The 16,054-nt window shown below is 41.6% G+C and overlaps 1 protein-coding gene across 1 annotated transcript in view; it reads right to left on the bottom strand.

Moving 5' to 3' along the window:
- SERTM2 (serine rich and transmembrane domain containing 2) overlaps positions 1-8,962 on the bottom strand; it is a 56,453-nt gene extending 47,491 nt beyond the window's left edge. The window contains exon 1 of the mRNA XM_063430987.1: positions 8,574-8,962. The gene's annotated coding sequence lies outside the window, so the exon portion shown is untranslated. The remainder of the gene's footprint in view (positions 1-8,573) is intronic.
- Between the last annotated feature and the right edge of the window lie 7,092 nt (positions 8,963-16,054).

Here is a 16,054-nt window from a genome sequence, read left to right as displayed (position 1 = left end):
AAGATGAGAGCGTGGAGACACTGAACACCAGTGCTGCACACTGAGCATCACTGGACTAGAAAGTACCTCTAGTGGCCTTTTCTCTGAAAAGGCAGTGTTTACAGTGCCAAGACTGCAGGGAAAGGCTGTGGTGGTTCTGATGACTATTGTGTCCCTTTAAATCCTGTTTTAAACAAGCAATCTTGCAAGTCAGCATTATAAGCTGAGGTAGAAATATCCCTGAAAGTCTTCAACACCTTACACCTTGTCATCAGAACAAAAAGTATTTTGGAGTGACTTTAAGTACAGTTACTGCATCAATATCCAGTGAAAATGTATTTAAGAAGAGTTGGGGGTCCAAGCAATTATTATCAGACATCAAAATATACGTCTGCCATAAAGGTTGACATGTCTCTATTAGGATGCTTTAAGTCCCCTGTAGATCGCAAGATAAAATGTTATTCAGAAAAATGTCCACATGTTGTTTTTTTTTTTTTTTATATCTGCCTTTTCCATGGTAGGAGACTTAGTATGTCATGGTACTGCTTTGTAGACACGTTTTCCTCTTCCTTTCTAAGTGCATTTTGTGTTCCAAATGTCTGCTCTTGGCGTTTTGGTTGATCTGAAGAGCTGTGTTTGTTCCACATACTCGTTTAATATTCTTCACAGAATAACTTCAGAGGCCACTAGGGTATTGTAAGTAAATCAATGACGCCAAGCACGTTGCGGCTCAGAGTCGGGGACTGTGTATGTGATTAGAGGGCAGAGTTTACAGGGAATAGAGAAGGGATCTTATAAAATTGTAAGAGCTTCTTTTGAAGCTGAGTGTCTTACTCGTTAATTGTGATGTTGGAACCCTAAAACAGAGCAACACAGAAAATAAAAATATGACAGGGAACGTCTTACTACAGACAGCACCAGAACCTGTTAGTGTGAGGATATCACCTCTGCTGCTAGTGTGGGTTGCAGTGCATTCCTGCTTCATATTCCGATGCCGTGCTGCACATTTCAGTACTATTAACCCTGAGTGCTTACTTAGTGACCCAGAGCTACAGATAACATTGGATTTATTCACTGGTTTGTACAGGGGTGAGAGCATCATGGCTTTTTTGAGCCCTGGAATTGTGTGGACATATATATTACATGGAGACATTATCATGAACCGTGAGACATCATTCTGGTTCTTCATAACTAAGACTGGGGCTATGGCAGCTTTATCATTAGAGCAGCATCAGAATAAATATATTTCTTCTGCCCAAGACTGGTGAGACTGGGCAACAGCTGTCAGTTCTACCGAGATAGGATTTCATACACTGTGCAGGGTCAATCACAATGTCAAATATCATTTTTAGTGTGACATCACATATTACGCAGTATGGGATCTGAAAACATACTTTTGTCGATCATAATGGGCATATCATTTTTACCTCCATTATTTTACCGAAACAAGCTTTCAGAGGGAACGATTATTCTATGCTTAACTGAGAATTACATTTCTTTCGTAATTTTGTTGCTGTGATTCACTGATTGTTCAATAATAATAATAAAAGTAGATAGTTAGATGTATTTTATTAGTGTATTAGTCAAGTAGTAGGACTACTCCAAATCAAACTGCATATGCATATGGGATTGCTCTGTGCTGGAGGCTCTATACTATAATCAACAGTCTGCATGGATGATTGAACGTGCTACTTAAAGGCTTTCTCCAAGCACAATAACCACTTCAATTGAATTGAAGTAGTCATGGTGCTTGGAGTCTGTATGTGCAGTGTTTTACAATGAAACGCTGCACTCAGAGAGATATAGCACTTTGCTAACGGTGGCGTAACTCCACCTTGGGCACCGTCATTATGATATCATTAGCCAGCTCAGAGTTACAGGCTGACTGATGTCAATTCTGTGCACAATACAAACCATTGTCTGTAAATCTATTAATAAATAGGACTATACATAGGATACGAGGTCACACATTTAGGAAAGGTTTTTTTTTACAGTAAGAACAATAAGGATGTGGAATTTCCTGCCTTAAGAGGTGGTTTTATCAGAGTCTGTACAGATCTTTTAACAGCAATTGGATAAATACTTGCAAACACATAATATACAGGGATATATATTTTTAATTACTTGGGTAGTTACTTCTTGATCCAATGAGATATCTGACTGCTATTTTTTCCTATCTTGTTGCACAATTGGAAACACTTCAGACTGTTTTTTGTTTAGTTTTTTTGCCTTCTTTTGGATTCATAGCAAAAACAAATGTGAAAAAAGGCTAAACTTGATGGAAACATGTCTCTTTTCAGCTATGTAACTATGACACTTTGTTACTTGGGACTATTTTCAACTGTATCCAGTTTCTGTTTCTGTACTGCTCTTTTTAAGAGGTTTTACTATCTGATGAAGTATTTGTTTGAGAGTTCTCTTCCAGATTGCAATTCAATCACGTCTCATCAACAATATTTTTAAGTATGCTACCAAGCTAATGCCAGTCTAATCCGTCTCAGAAATTGCAGAATAGTCCTAAAACAGCATGCTGATAAGAGATATCTATTACAATCTTCTTTCCATAAACTTATATTTAATCTATTCTATATTGCGTTATTAGTTTATAAGTCAGTGTTTGCACAGAATGTACATGTGGTTCCATCACCCTCATGATTATGAACTGTCAATTCTAAGAGAATTGGAAATTGGAAACATTTGACTGTTGGTTTATCTTAAAATCTAAACTTGGTAATTTTTCACAGTGTTTACAATGATATAATTACAATATAATTATAAATGATGGGTAGGAAATTGTGAGTTACTTTCTGTTATCTCTTGGCTTAAATGCTAAAAAGTTAAGTATTCCCTAAAGATTGATTAAAATAATTTTGAATTTGTCTGCTGGGCAGATGCTTCATGGAATTTCTCTGAAACACTATTAAACAGTTATTGATGCGAATCAGGTTTGACTTTGTTTGAAAGATATGATATTTTTATTTGCGTGTTTGAAATGAAATAAGTATCAGCTAGTAATATTCTGGGAAAACAAAACGAGTTTGTATATGACAGCCTCAAATTTATGTATGTGTACAAATAAAAGATGGATCATATGGTAACGTTACTTAAGTAATGATACATCATTTCCAATGTTACATAATTTAGAATACATATTAAAGCTTATATTATATAGGAAAACAAAAATTACTATTTTAGTAAAAAGAAAAAAAAAAGTGGTGTTGAATATTTTATCTTTTGTATTTTATAAGTAAGGTCACCTGATGGCACATCTGGCAGAGAGGGATTTGCTGTCAACATATCTGTGCACCCAAGCCAATCAGTGACAGCTATCAGCAGGATAACCATTACACCAAACTGTAATGGTTAGGTTGTTTCGAGACCCCTTTACATTCTGCCAATTGGATTTAAAAATAGTTGTTCAGTGAATAGACACTTTGAAATATTTACCAGAACAGCTGACTTTGGTGCTTCCTTATAACTATTTGGGTTCCAAAGGGTTAATAACAGCTTTTTTTTATTCAAAGGGTTAAAATCTGTTCAGTACCGTGACAGGGAGGCACTTCCTTTTGCTGATATTAAACAAATACTGGAGAGCTATTTATTCTGCAATACCATGGGGGAATACACATATTAAGCAACTGACATGTTTCATATTGAAACATAGATGTACATTGCTCAGGTTTAAAACGCAAGTATCTTACCATTTACATGTCATTTTATCCTTATTCCAGATGAATTCTTAGAACCTTAGTGATTGTATGTTAGATGATAAACACATTGCTGCTATCATTGTTTTCTGGAAGGTTTGAATGCTATTAATTTACAATTATCTTGTAAGCTCTTTCTAGTGCTCAGTCACCCCCGGATTTTCCCCTTATTACTTTTTAACTATCTGACGCACTCTTAAGAAACAATCATAGTTATAGAGAAAAAAACTGCAATCATCCTGCAAGAGTATGCTCACTGCAGTGCATAATAACACATGTACTATCCCATCTAGCAAAGCATCCCTGGAGGGCAGGAGGGTATAATTATCCCCAGCACACAGACCATCCTCGAGTGGTTTGCTTTGTGTTCATGAAAAAAAAAAAAAAAAGAAAAAAGAATGTTTACAAACCAATGGCACACAATGTCAAGGTACTGAACAGATTTTAACCCTTTGAATAAAAAAAGCTGTAATTAACCCATTGGAACAAAAATAGTTATAAGGAAGCACCAAAGTCAGCTGTTCTTGTAAACATTTCAAAGTGTCTATTCACTGAACAACTATTCTTAAATCCAATTAGGAGAATGGAAAGGGGTCTCGAAACAACCTAACCATTACAGTTCGGTGTAATGGTTATCCTGACAAGAGTTTCTGAGCGCTGTCCCTCATTCTTATTTATGGTTTGTTAAACCGTTTAGGAGCGATATAACAAAAACCAAGTCTCTACCTGGCATCTTAGCAATGTCACTTTAATCCAATGACAAAAACAGTTATTGGCTGAGAGAGCTAACTCGCCCCTAGAAAATTGGTCCCCAACTCAGTCCTCATGGCCCACCAACATTTCAGGTTTTGTCAGGATGTCCATTTGAATAAAAAAAGAGAAATACAGAAACCCTGGACTGTTGGTGGCCATGAGGACTGGTTTGGGGACCACTGCCCTATATCTCTCAGCCTGTTACTGCTCACCAGATTGGACAGAACGGATATTGATAATACAGAAGTGGAACTCTAGATTATCAGCGCAGAGGAAGAAGAGATCTTTGTGTGCCATGAAAAGTCCTGTTTTTTCTTAACCTGTTCTCAAATGCACAGAGAAATCCATAGTATCAATATCACTTCAATCATCTACAGCAGGGGTAGACAACTCTAGAAATTGTAGACTACATCTCCCATAATGCTTGTACAGTCTTAATACTAACAATGCATCAGGGAAGGTGTAGTCCACAATATCTGGAGTGCCGAAGGTTGCCTACCCCTGATCTAGAATGCTAATTTGCTTGCAGTCTCCATTTAAGCCCAAATAACCAAGATTAGAAAAAAATCTACCACTTATCTGAATTCTACATTTTTCTCTCTCGCTGGCCACTTTGGCTCACATTTCGTAAGGTGGATGTCAGAGTATTTAAAGCTCTAATATTTCCTGAACTACTTATGTCAAGATAAATATACGGTACCCATTCACTCCATGATTTCGCAGGAAGGGTGCAAGGACATTCAGAGTGAACTGTTTAAAAATATGAATTACCCACTGTGTAAGACTTTTCAAGAACTGAACAACTCTGCCTGTGTACAAATGTCATGTAAAGTATAATTTATGTGATGGTTTGAAGTGAAGCCCCATGATATTTGGAAAATTGTTTCTTTTAGTTTCTTTAGAAAGGATCAGTAACGATGAACAATGAAGTACTTACAAATTTAAGGCACATAAATCACAAAAAGGTTTTTAGAATGGTCATACAAATTAGAATTAGACTTGATAAAAGATCTATCTATCTATCTCTATATGTCTGTCTGTCTATGTGTGTCAAAAGATAGTTTAATAGACAGACAGCAAAAATATACACAAAAGTATAATCACTGAAGATCACACAGGCAAATGTTTTATTCATTTTCTTATGAACAAGTTTTAATTCTTAAATGTAATGCTTTGATAAAGGTTCAAGTGTACAGCTGAGACTTGACCCATTAAACCTGACTTTTTCTCTTTTGAAGACAATTATATTCTTCAGCACTGATGAGTGCGTTTACGTTTACCTGATTGAATGGCACGTGACACTGTATTTTATTTAAATGCTCAATTATTGAGAAGGTTTGCTTTTGAGATACATATAATGCAATCATTGCCATTTTATACATATTGAATGCACAATCCTTCTCATTTGACAGGTGGCTGGTTGTTCCCTATACAAACTGATGGTAGACATACTACACCTGCAAATTCTAACTTTCCCATTGCATCTGCTTATGCTCATTTTTTCAGATATTCAAATCTACCGTATGGTTCAAAGTTGCTTTATAGGAACACTACACTGTCCAAATACAAAATAAATAAAAGTCACCATTTAGCATACATACCCTAAATGAAAATGTGCATGCATTAAATTATGCATTTGCTCATTTGTGAAATATGAAAACAGCTTGACAAACCTGCAGATCTCTTGTTTTCAGGCTTTGCAAACCCTCCCCATCTAACTCCGCCCACACTTTCTTCGGCTGTCCAATCATAGATTTCCCAATGCAGCTCAATGATCAGCCTTTGCAAGGCAGGTGCTATGGGCAATTGCTGCCTCTTAAAGGTACACTCCAGGCACCCAGACCACTTCTGCCCATTGGAGTGGTCTGGGTGCCAATTCCCACTACCCTTAACCCTGCAACTGTAAATATTGCAGTTTTCAGAAACTGCAATATTTACATTGCAGGGTTAACTCCTCCTCTAGTGGCTGTCTACTAGACAGCCACTAGAGGGCACTTCCGGGTTTATAGCACACATTTCGTGTGCTATAGCGTCGCTGGACATCCTCACGCTATGTGAGGAACTCCAGCGTCGCTGAAATCCCCGTAGGAAAGCATTGATAGCATTTTTCAATGCTTTCCTAAGGGGAGGTCTAATGCGCGTGCGCAGCATTGCCGCGCATGCGCATTATGTCTCCCCCTGCCGGCAGCCGCGTATGCGCAATATGTCTCCCCGCCGGATGACGTCGGCGGGGGGGGAGCGTGGGCGGACCCTGAACCAGCGCCGAGCGACATCGGCGCTGGATACAGGAAAGTCACTGAAGGGGTTTTAACTTGGGATGGGGGGTGGGAGGGAGAGGGGACCTGCAGTGCCAGGAAAACTGTTTGTTTTCCTGGCACTGGAGAGTCCCTTTAAGTTCAGCTCCACTGATCTAACCAAACCATAATGTCACATAACATGTATTCTGATTGAAAGCCAAGTGAGTGTTACTAGGTTTATTTATAAAAGTGCCAATTTCTACTTTGTACGTTTAAAAAAAAAACAAAACAAAAAAAAACAAGCACACAATCTTCACACTTAAAGTTTTTCAGCAAGCTAAAGTTCTTTAGGGGTATGAAATGACTTTTTAAATAAACAATACTATTCTGCCAGCGTCCTACAGAAAATGGTTAACATTTCATCTTGTATAGATATTTTTAATACACCGGCACAGAAAGAGTTAACCAAAACTGACTCTCTAATTACATCACGCAGAGTTCTATTGATGCTACATACTATACGATAGCTTATGCACAGCAGGAAAAATATATTTTCACACTTGCTGAATAAGGGGATTACTAAAAATATCTTCAGAGAGAACACAGAAATCTCATAACAATGTATGTCACAGAATATGTCAACATTTTGTAAGTAAAAAACAATCATTATATCATTATTTAGCCAAAATGTACATCCTCATTGTTCTTCCTAAAGTGCAAGATATTGTTCAATCCCATGCTGCACCTGTGATGATATTTTAACAGTTATGGGGGAGATTTATCAAGCCAAAAACAGGTGCTGTTCTGGGGCAAGCTATACAAGGAACTATACAAGGAACAATCGCCATGGAAACCAGTAGAATGTCTCTAAACATGTAGCACTTTGCACCTGGAATAGCACATGTTTCGCCTTGATAACTCTCCCCTGGTATTGTAAATTGTTTTGTAAAGATTTCATTATACCATAAATCAGCCTGTTGGAATAGTTTCAAGCTTTTAAGCAGTCAATACATTATTAAGTAATATTAAAACGGTGAAACTGTTGGAGTTCTGAACAGCAAAATGGACATTACAAAGTTTCAAAGATGTACTGTATTGAAGTCCTCATTCAATACATAGAAATGTGTCTTGTGGCAGCAGATAAGCACCAGAGAGTATATTACGTCTTGACTATGAATAATCAAACTGACAACTTATTGTTCAGAATAGCGATATGCATATCTCAAGTATTAAAAACATAAACTGTGTTAATGTTTACCACCTCCTCTGAGTCTCAATACCAGGTATCTACTATTCTTTCCATAACATTTATTTTTTTCTTGCATGTACCCCCTTGTTCTTCTCTTTTTTCTAAAAAATACTTATATTTAAAATATTTATTTTATATTTATTTGAAAGTCTCAATCACTGGTCCTCTATCTTTTTTCTTCTAAAATGTAGATTTTAAGATGTCAGAGCTTTCCACAGTGATTGTCCTTAAAATTTGTTGCTATGCCTTTTTGAAGCCATTGTCTTTAGAACAGATTATATAAAAAAACATTTAGGAGCAAGCTTGCTCTCTTCCCTTATATCAACATTTAACACACCATCCTTCATTTCTATGTACAAATCATACATGACAAAATGAATACATTATCTATTTGCTGATTCCACTCACCTGGAATTTGACCGATTGCAAGCTCTTCGTACAAGTCTTAGGATCAAACCCTTTGTACTTTGACACTTACCATTGAGAATGATAATGACAAAGAAATGCTACTAATGACTAATAACCCTTGTAGCAAATAAAAACTATAATTGGAACCCAAAATAGAGTTATGCGATGAAGAATAGATCAGGACAACAATACAGATTACAATAGCGTTTTACAAACAAACAACACAAATGATGCATTTACCTTTCCGAACACATGCTCATTCGTCTGAGCTGTTTTCCAAAACAACTGTGGACTCCTGGATCTGTTATAATAAACTCCAATGGCATGTCTGAAGAAAACTTTTCTTGTTTTTAATGAAAACGCAATTACTCTGCTGGGTTATCTGGATAATACAGTGTCTTTTTAACCAATCTTTTTAATAAAGCCTCCTGTCCCAAAAGAACGAGTCGCCTTAGTGGTTTTTAAACCTGGCTTGGATTTAATTTTCCCAGCAATGTTTGCATCCTGTATATAGTGAAGATTAAGAAGCCAGCTGGGTTGTTGTCTGGTGAATGGTCTGCTGAGATTCTGAGTGCTTTGTAGAAGTTCACTTGTTCTGAGCTTATAGCTAGAAAAGAAATCTGTCTGCATTTGCTCCACCTCAGTACGAGGGAGGGAGACTGCTGAAAAACAGAAAGGGAAAGAGGAGGAGGCGGACAAAAAGAAAAAAAAAAAAAGATGATCTTGCAAATTACAGGCAGATAGAGAATATACGCATTCAAAGAGAGATTTTTTTTTTCTTTAAAAAGAGGTATCAGGGAGGAAATTCAAAATAAACTATGGTTATGTTGGTAGAAAAAAAATTACCTGTGTCTTGGATGTGCAGTAGCTTCTATTGATGTGTAAATAATGTGTACAGAAAGCATTTCTTTGGCAATAATTTAGAACTGATAAATAAAGCCTATCATATATTGGCCTTGATTTTTTTTTTTCTTATTGATTGATGTGTATTATGCACACTGCAGTAAACAAACAAACCACTATTGTGTTGTATATATTGAACATATTTACATATTTTGGACATAAATGGTCACGTATGTTAACATGTGGGTAACGGTGCACAAATGCATGCAGACGGCATATAAATTGGTCATCAGTGTCATGCCAGTGACAGCCTTGGTAAATTCCTTATTGCTCGGGCTTTTAATAAGTCTAAAGTGTAATAAGGTGAAAATGTGTCTATAGGGCTCTCATTTTTGTAATTTAAATTGTATAATAGTTGACAGATCCTCATGTATAGCGATATGACAAAAGAACTTGTAGACAAATTGTAGATGTAAAATTAAAATAAAAATTCAGCTGCAGAGCATAACAGCCAATAAGAGGAGAAATTATTTATTCCCACTGTAAAGTGCTGTGGAATCCCCAATGTAAAGTGCTGCGGAATTTGTTGGCGCAATATAAATAATAACATAATAATAATAATAAAAAAATTGCTGCCAATTCTTTTCCACAACACTGTAGTCATTTTTGGATTGGGGGAAAAAGGTTCCTACACCTTGTAATTAGTGATGTCACGAAAATGAAATTTTCGGTTCGTGAATGTCGAACGCGAACTTCAGCAAATGTTCGCGAACCGGTGAACCGGGCGAACCGCCATAGACTTTAATGGGCAGACAAATTTTAAAACCCACAGGGACTCTTTCTGGCCACAATAGTGATGGAAAAGTTGTTTCAAGGGGACTAACACCTGGACTGTGGCATGCCAGAGGGGGATCCATGGCAAAACTCCCATGGAAAATTACACAGTTGATGCAGAGTCTGGTTTTAATCCATAAAGGGCATAAATCACCTAACATTCCTAAATCACAATGGATATGGATTGACACCTGACATATGAAAAATTGACACCTTGACATATGGATTGACACCTGTCCTCAGAGACCCTGATACACACTGACACAGAGCAGGATAGGGACTGTTCCCCCTACATAGGGTCACTTGGCAGATATGGATTGACACCTATCCTAAGGATCCCTGATACACACTGACACAGAGCAGAATAGGGACTGTTCCCCCTACATAGGGTCACTTGGCAGATATGGATTTACACCTATCCTAAGGATCCCTGATACACACTGACACAGAGCAGAATAGGGACTGTTCCCCCTACATAGGGTCACTTGGCAGATATGAATTTACACCTATCCTAAGGATCCCTGATACACACTGACACAGAGCAGAATAGGGACTGTTCCCCCTACATAGGGTCACTTGGCAGATATGGATTGACACCTATCCTAAGGATCCCTGATACAAACTGACACAGAGCAGAATAGGGACTGTTCCCCCTACATAGGGTCACTTGGCAGATATGGATTGACACCTGTCCTCAGAGACCCTGATACACACTGACACAGAGCAGAATAGGGACTGTTCCCCCTACATAGGGTCACTTGGCAGATATGGATTGACACCTATCCTAAGGATCCCTGATACACACTGACACAGAGCAGAATAGGGACTGTTGCCCCTACATAGGGTCACTTGGCAGATATGGATTGACACCTGTCCTCAGGGACCCTGATACACACTGGGGGGCACCTACTGTCCTCCCCCCGCCCCCACCCCTGCGTGGTGGGTGGGGGCCATAAAAATAATGAGGGGGGGACCTACTGTCCTCCCCCTGGCCCCCACCCCTGAGCGGTGGTTGGGGGCCATAAATCACAATGGGGAGGACCTACTGTCCTCCACCGCCCCCACCCCTGCGTGGTGGGTGGGGGCCATAAAAATAATGAGGGGGGACCTACTGTCCTCCCCCTGGCCCCCACCCCTGCGCGGTGGGTGGGGGCCATAAATCACAATGGGGGAGGACCTACTGTCCTCCCCCCACCCCCACCCCTGCGCGGTGGGTGGGGGCCATAAAAATGATGAGGGGGTGACACCTACTGTCCTCCCTCCCCCGGCCCCCACCCCTGCGCGGTGGGTGGGGGCCATAAACATAATGAGGGGGGGACCTACTGTCCTCTCCCCCTGGCCCCCACCCCTGAGTAGTGGGTGGGGGCCCTAAAAAAAACAATAAGGGGGGACCTACTGTCCCCCCCCAGCCCCCACCCCTGAGTGGTGGGTGGGGGCCCTAAATAAAAATCCCCCCCCCAATCAAAGGTGACTAGGGGTCCCCAAGCCCCTAGTCACTCACCACCCCACCCCCAAAAAAGTTACCCCCTACCTACCCCCTCACCCTAAAAAATAGTGAAGGGGGAATAAAATAACTAACCTGTAAAGAAAAATTCAACTTACCATTTGACGTCTTCTTTTTTCTAAAATCTTCTTTTTTCAGCCTCAAAAAAGGCCAAATAAAAAGCCATAAGAACCGACGCAATTTAAAAAAAAAAAAAACGAGCACAAAAACAAATAATCCATCTTCACCCATGGAGGGGTCCGCGCAGACTGAGCTCTGCAGGGCGGGGGAAGGCTTATAAAGCCTTGCCACGCCCTGCAATTAGGCTAAGAACACTCGGATTGGCTGGTTTAAGCCAATCAGAGTGCTCTTTGTCATTTCACACAGCGTGGGGAAATTCCAAAGAACTTTCACACACTGTGTAAAATGACACAGAGCACTCTGATTGGTTAGATTTGAAGCCCACCAATCACAGTGCTCTGTGTCATTTTACACAGCGTGGGAAAGTGCTTTGGAATTTTCCCACGCTGTGTAAAATGACAAAGAGAACTCTGATTGGTGGGCTTGGAATCTAACCAGAGTGTTCTGTGTCATTTTACACAGCGTGTGAAAGCTCTTTGGAATTTCTCTCATTATTTTTATGGCCCCCACCCACCGCGCAGGGGTGGGGGCGTGGGGAGGACAGTAGGTCCTCCCCCCATTGTGATTTATGGCCCCCACCCACCGCGCAGGGGTGGGGGCCAGGGGGGAGGACATTAGGCCCCCCCTCATTATTTTTATGGCCCCTACCCACCGTGCAGGGGTGGGGGTGGGGGGGGAGGACAGTAAGTGTCCCCCCATTGTGTATCAGGGTCCCTGAGGACAGGTGTCAATCCATATCTGTCAAGTGACCCTATTTAGGGGGAACAGTCCCTATTCTGCTCTGTGTCAGTGTGTATCAGGGATCCTTAGGATAGGTGTCAATCCATATCTGCCAAATGACCCTATGTAGGGGGAACAGTCCCTATTCTGCTCTGTGTCAGTGTCTGGGGGGAGTATCTGTAGTAATACAGAATGCCTGGAGGGAGTATCTGCAGTAACACAGAGTGTCTAGAGGGAGTATCTGCAGTAACACAGGGTGTCTGGAGGGAGTATCTGCAGTAACACAGAGTGTCTGGATGGAGTATCTGCAGTAACACAGGGTGTCTGGGGGGCGTATCTGCAGTAACACAGGGTGTCTGGAGGGAGTATCTGCAGTAACACAGGGTGTCTGGGGGGAGTATCTGCAGTAACACAGGGTGTCTGGAGGGAGTATCTGCAGTAACACAGGGTGTCTGGAGGGAGTATCTGCTGTAACACAGGGTGTCTGGAGGGAGTATCTGCAGTAACACAGGGTGTCTGGAGGGAGTATCTGCAGTAATACAGAGTGTCTGGAGGGAGTATCTGCAGTAACACAGTGTCTGGAGGGAGTACCTGCAGTAACACAGAGTGTCTGTATGGAGTATCTGCAGTAACACAGGGTGTCTGGGGGGAGTATCTGCAGTAACACAGGGTGTCTGGAGGGAGTATCTGCAGTAACACAGGGTGTCTGGGGGGAGTATCTGCAGTAACACAGGGTGTCTGGGGGGAGTATCTGCAGTAACACAGGGTGTCTGGAGGGAGTATCTGCAGTAACACAGAGTGTCTGGAGGGAGTACCTGCAGTAAGACAGGGTGTCTGGAGGGAGTATCTGCAGTAACACAGAGTGTCTGGAGGGAGTATCTGCAGTAACACAGAGTGTCCGGAGGGAGTATCTGCAGTAACTCAGGGTGTCTGGAGGGAGTATCTGCAGTAACACAGGGTGTCTGGAGGGAGTGTCTGCAGTAACACAGAGTGTCTGGAGGGAGTATCTGCAGTAACACAGAGTGTCTGGGGGGAGTATCTGCAGTAACACAGAGTGTCTGGGGGAGTATCTGCTTGTAACATTTAAAAGCACAAAAAAAATGGTTGCAGCTTCTGAATGAATCTAAAATGGATGCTGTCCAGTAGGTGGGAGGGTCTGCTAGGGAGGGTGTGCTGCTGATTGGCTGGAATGTGTCTGCTGACTGTGAGGTACAGGGTCAAAGTTTACTCAATGATAAAGAATAGGGGGCGGACCGAACATCGCATGTGTTCGCCCGCGGTGGCGAACGCGAACATGCTATGTTCGCCAGGAACTATTCGCCAGCGAACCGTTCAGGACATCACTACTTGTAATAAGTACTCGAGTTTAAGAAAACATCATCCTTACGAAAAGGAGTTCTCAGCACTAATTAAACCATCTGTGATTTAGTAAATTCAAATAAAAAGGCTTTAAATGTTTCTTAAAATTATTTTATAGCAGTAATTATTTTCTAATCTATATCTGCATATAGTTTGGGCATGAGCAAATAAAAAACCACTAACCCCTCCCCTAACTTGGTGCAGACATGTTCACTTACAATTCATTGTTCTAAGGCATTTGCCAATCCAAATCGATTATTATTCTCAAATTGAGATTTCCGCGTCAAAGCCTAAATTTATACTGCACATGTGTAAAACGGATGCAAATATAATGCACGAGTTCTGGCCTGTATGTATATCCATGTCTTCTTTAGTCCACTGCCTTTGATACTTTACAGACTTATTGCTTTGTATTTTGATTGATATTGAGCCTGAGTTCTCTTGTGCCCTTTTCGTTTTCTCTGTTCCTGACCTGGCTTGTTACTTACACTATGAGTTAATCCAGTGTTGCTGTATACCTGACCTGGCCAGTCTTTGACTTTGACTTTGAGTTTTTTGTTCATATTATGCTCAGACTTAATCTCGCCAATCTAACATTAAGGGTGGCCACTCTAAGGTCTGGTAATACTATGCCTTCCATACATCCCACATTTGGTGCGACAGTCCTGATTTTTAGGTCCTGTCTCACTGTCCTAACTTCGTTCCCTGGTGCACTGCTTTTGGCGAGAACATGGAACGTTCCCCAAAAAATGTAGCATGAATGCAGCATTAGACATACTTCTGCTTCACTCAGGGCTCCAGTACCCTACAGAAAGCACTAAAACAATGCTCCTTGCTCGTTCCGTCTTCAGAAGACTGGCCTGCTTATGGGCAGGCAGCCTGGCATGCATTTATACCAGGCTGACCTGCCAGCAATTCTGCCAGACTTACTCCCTTTCCGGACAAGATCTCCTCACCAGCCCGCTGGCACTTCCAGCAGATGGAGGGAAGGTCAGTGGAGGCTCTGTGTTCCTTCCATGAGCAGGCTGGTTGGAGCATTTCCGTGTGTTACCATACAGTGCTATGCTGGAAAGAGTATCGGAGAGTCACCCTGCAGCCGGAGGAGCTGTAGGCTAAAGTGAACATGCTACCACTTGACCTCCAGGGCTTGTAGCATTATGTCCCCCCTCCCTGGTAAAAGGTGAAAAGAAGGGAGGGGGAGACATTGAGATAGATTTTCATATCTCACTCACCTACACACAACATAGACCCTATGCACCCTTCACACAAACACACACTACACACCTCATACACCCACACTGCCCTCCACACACACACAGACTGCCCCCTTCACACACACAGAGACTGCACCTCACACACACACTATACCTCTCACACAGACAGGCACACAGACTGCCCCCTCACACAGACTGCCTTCTCACACACACACAGACTGCCCCCTCACACAGACTGACCCCTCACACAGACTGACCCCTCACAGACTTCAGCCTCACACACACTGCTTCCCTAACACACACACACACAGACTGCCCCCAAACACACACTCCACCCCTCACACATACACTGACTGCCCCCTCACACAGACTGACCCCTCACACAGACTTCAGCCTCACACACACTGCTCCCTCACACACACTGCCCCCTACACACACGGCTTCCCTAACACACACACAGACTGCCACTTCACAAACACTCACACTGTCCCCTCACACACTCTGCTCCCCTCACACACACACACACTTCCCCCTCACACATGCACTGTTTCCCTACCACACACACACACACAGACTGCCCCCTAACATACACTACACCCCTCACACACTCCCCACCCCTCGCACACTGCCCCCTACCACACGCATTACCCCTTCACACACACACACAGCACCCTTCACACACACAGCAACCCTCAAACACACACACACAGCACCTCTCACACAAACACACACACACACAGCACCCTTCATGCACACACAGCACCCTTCACACACACACTGCACCTCACTGACACACACACACAGCACCCTTCACACATACAGCACCTCCCTGACACACGTAGAAAAAAAAGTAGAATAGAAAATAGAAAAAAAAAGATTAATTTAAGTACATATTAAAAAAAAGAAACGCACACACACAGCACAGTCCTCATGCAATATAAGAATGATATGCAGTTGGCTGTCCGTAACCTTCCACCTGTGATGTACATTAAAAAAAAAAAAAGCAAAAAGGGCCATGACCTTGAACTCAACTTCACAAGAATAAAGCATCATTTAGGGCTTGTTTTCAGTCAGTAATGTTACCTGATTTTGACAGCATTACTGGCAGTACATTGGTACATATTGGA

Source organism: Pelobates fuscus, chromosome 9 (assembly GCF_036172605.1).
Source record: "Pelobates fuscus isolate aPelFus1 chromosome 9, aPelFus1.pri, whole genome shotgun sequence".
Classification (NCBI taxonomy): Eukaryota; Metazoa; Chordata; class Amphibia; order Anura; family Pelobatidae; genus Pelobates; species Pelobates fuscus.
Note: the sequence above shows the minus strand (reverse complement) of the source record. Positions and strands in the feature narration are given on the sequence as shown.